The sequence below is a fragment of the Oreochromis niloticus genome, linkage group LG3 (genome assembly GCF_001858045.2).
Source record: "Oreochromis niloticus isolate F11D_XX linkage group LG3, O_niloticus_UMD_NMBU, whole genome shotgun sequence".
NCBI lineage: Eukaryota > Metazoa > Chordata > Actinopteri > Cichliformes > Cichlidae > Oreochromis > Oreochromis niloticus.
The window spans coordinates 68,420,893-68,424,764 of NC_031967.2; the positions used below are offsets into that span (position 1 = coordinate 68,420,893).

Genomic DNA, 3,872 nt, shown 5'->3' on the forward strand with positions numbered 1-3,872 from the left:
ACTGAGAGGTTTACCTGTTTGAGCTCTGTGCTTGTTCAGGAGCCAGTCAGAGTCACGTGGTCATAAGTGTGTATTTTATTAGACACCAAAATGTTTCAGTTTCATGTTTTATCCTAAAATACTGAGTGTGACAATAATGATAAATAATTAACCATCAAACACGGTTCACACACTGACAGCACAGGGTGTTCTTCTTCTTTCATTCTCTACATAACTGTAAAATACCGACTATAATGAAAACGAACTATTCAGGTTTGTTATATTGTTGACCCCAAAATATATTCATGTTTGAGAGAAACTGCTGCCAGAAACCACATTGATTTAAATGTAAGTGTTTCCAAGCTGCTGTGCAGTTGGTTTCTGGTTGCCTACAGCAGTAAACCTCTTCCTCCATCAAGCATGCTGACGCTGCTCTGTGCAGTTTGCAGTGCCTGCTGCTTTGAGTCTGTGGCTGTGGTTTAATATACATCTTTTTGTTTTGTTTTCTGCACTGAAGCCAGGCATGTATTGGTAAGCCACAACAAAAGTGGAGCAAATCAAGTTTTCCATCTCCCCCATGTTTGAAACCCACAGAACCACACGAGGAGCATGAGAGAGCAAAATTTCATCAATCCCACAGAGATACCCCCGACCCCACGCTGCGTGGGAACAGGAGCAGGGCAAATGTAAATAAATACCACAAAACATCTGGAAGTTTTTAATATTACATAGAAATATCCTTATTTTACATTATTTATATAAATATTTCACATTGATGATTTTGCATCAAAATGCAAATTATGAATCACGGGTCCAACAACAGCAGATTAAGACATAAAATATATTTAATAAAATCTGTAACATGTGGATGTCCTCTGGTCTGAGGTGCTGGGGGACCAGTTAGAGACCACCAGTTGGACATCAGTGGTTGGACTGGTGGACTACTTCAGTGAGGAATAGACGACGTCTGACTCTGGTTTAAAGTCTGAACACAAACAGTTGAAACAACAGGAAACATGATTAATAATCAGTAATGAGCTCATCAGCTTCACTGAATGACATTTAAATTTAAACTGATAGATTTTATCAGACAGGACGAGCAGCGACGCTTAAAAACAGGAACCAGCTCCAGAGTCTGCCGCCTGTTTGCAACTCAGCAAGATTTTCAGAGGAAACTGTGTAATCCTCACATGAAACACCGAAATAGTTTCCACACCACCATCATGAGGCATTGCTGTGGGTTTTTTTTTTTTTTTTTTTTTTTACTGTTTTACCCTGATTTAACTTTTTTATCGACTGAAACAAACTTTAAGCATCAAATGATCAACTTCCCTATTTAGTCTTACTGTGGTGACAAAATTAGCGGTTTGACACTAAAAGCTGAGGCTACATGTTGTCTACAATGTACCAGGATGGTCCACTGGTAACTAAGTGTGTTGTTGATTTATGTTTTTCACGAAATATCCTGCAAAACAGACTTAAGTATCCATATATACTCTATGCTGCACTGTACACAGCAGGCTGTGGTGTTCATGTAGGTTGCAGCAAAGGCAGTGGGCATCGATCTAAATTCAAGGTGATGATGTTCACTCAGTAAATTCTACCTTTTAAATTAGCTAGTATCTATTATCAGGGGTTTAAAATTCATGAAAGCTCATGAAACATCTGCTTTTACGTGTTTAAATCAGCTGGCTCAGTTCACAAAGATCAGTGAATATCAGTCACAGCCTGTACCCACAGTAAAGTCTACCACATGATACATTACTATGTGATTTACTTTTAAGTAACTCTTTTCCCCATGCTGCGCCACTACAGCCAATCTTAAGGTTTCCCCACCTGCCAAATCACACATTAACACCTGCCCTTCACTAAAATGTGACTACTGAGATATTTCCTTGTTGTGTGGGTTGATTTTGACCAGATTTTGGCATTTATTTTGTCAGTTTTCTTAAATTTGGCTCAAATTGGCTCAGCACTCGAAATTGAAACTCGTTCTCAACAAAGAAAACTCCTTCTTTATCTTACGTTGGGCCTTGAGCTGATTGGTTCGTCTTCTGTCTAAAAACATGCTAGTTTAGTCATTTGAAAACTCGTTATCAGTGTAGTATGCTTATGCATCACACTAAGAGGAGGAGGAGGAAGTTGTTTGGTTCCTGCGTCTTTCAAGATGCGAAGGTTGATATCCTGAGCTTGAGTGAGAACATGGTTAGCTTAGCTTAGCATGACACTGGTAGCTTTGCTCTGTTTAAAGTGAGAGATAAAGAGCAGCTGTACCTCTGGTCCTCTTTGGGTTGATGGCTACTTGTTCATAACTAAGATCTTTAGTTTTCACTGAGGAGTAGACCGCCATGCTGTCGCTCTCTGTAAAATAAAACACATTTAAATTACTGCAGGTACAACAACTGCAGCACCACAGCTACTACAAAACACTTTATTTGTTATGTTGCATCATGAAGAATAGTGATGAGTATTTTTTAAACTCCAAAGGGGTTTTCACATCTTTTCTCCTCTTCACACTTCTGCTGTGAGCCAATGAGTGACCTGATAGAAGCATGAGGTGTTTATGTGAAAAACAAAGGTGACATCCACAAAACCGCCGTGCTCTTTTACTGCAAACTGCCACACTTTCCCCACAGCGCATGAAGCAAACATCTTATTGCAACACTGCAACACTCCACTGTTAGCCAACGCAAAGCAGACTGCACTGCAGCTGGCCTCAGGCTACAGGAGGAAGTTTCTGCTGTGGTTTGACATGCAAATTAAAAAAAGATAAGTTAATGAATCGTATTAAAGGACTGCTTGAGAAGCTCCTAGGAACCACCTCTGATACAAATCACAGTTTCCATGCTGCCCACACTTTAACTGTTACTTGAATTAGCAAAGAGCCACATTAAAAAGTCAAACACTTGTTGATTCCAACTTCTCTCTTTTTTTCCACCCTGACAGATAGGCGGAGGTGTGAGACGTAAAAACAGGAACCACCTCTAAAGTCTGCTGCCTGTCTGCATCGCAAGAGTCAGCAAGATTTTCTAAAGACACTACGTCCTTCCTCACAAGACACCATCCCGAAACTATTTTTTTGTTTCTTTTTTTAACTTTATCTGTCTTCTGTTTTTATGATGAGAATAACTCGTGTCTCGGACAGAAAACGACCCTGCTTACACTTACTGCTGTGATCGTGCAGTGTTGGTTATGGCACATGCATTTATTTTTTCCTCATACTTTGTGTTGATTATAATATAAATTTACATTGCATTTTAGATTTTGCTGTATTGTGTTATAAGTTTTACATATTTAACTACTTCATACACGGCATCTTTTAGGAGGTAATTTTAGTGGTAACAGAGGGACTGTTTTATGGAGTGTAACGTATCCTGTGTGCCATGTGTGTCGAGGAGACGACAGAGTAAAAGGTTGAGTGCACACCGTCCTGCCCTGTTAGTGCTTTTTTTTGTTTGTTTAAATAAAAGATCATTTTAAGAGAAAGCCCACCACACACCCATAGCCCAGAAAGACCAGAGCGCATGGTTACAATTGTACAATTGTGTTAACACTGAAAACTTTTGCTGCACCACAGGCCTGAACGGTCTAATAATAACTAGGACTCTACAGGTGTGTTCAGATATTTGTTCTTTAGGCAGGTGTTCAGTTGTTAGTTTGACTTCTTTGTCCAACTCTAATTTACCCAGTCACATGCACTTACAGTACTTTTATCTATGCCTAAGCATTCTAGCATTCACACACTCAGTCACACTCTGATCGATGTTTCAGGGAGAAGTCATGGGTTGATCTGCTGACCTTCTGACTGGTATTACCCAACTCTACCACAGCCACAGACGTCCTATCCTACTGATACAGACTAAGTAATGGAATCACACAAAATGAGTTTTATT

The 3,872-nt window shown here is 39.6% G+C and overlaps 1 long non-coding RNA gene across 1 annotated transcript; it reads right to left on the minus strand.

The window, feature by feature from the left end:
- Window positions 1-684: 684 nt before the first annotated feature.
- On the minus strand, window positions 685-2,418 carry LOC112846067 (uncharacterized). The gene is made up of 2 exons (XR_003218879.1): window positions 2,254-2,418; window positions 685-964 (listed from the first exon to the last, which is right to left on the minus strand). It is a non-coding gene; the product is annotated as an uncharacterized LOC112846067 (long non-coding RNA).
- Window positions 2,419-3,872: the final 1,454 nt, after the last annotated feature.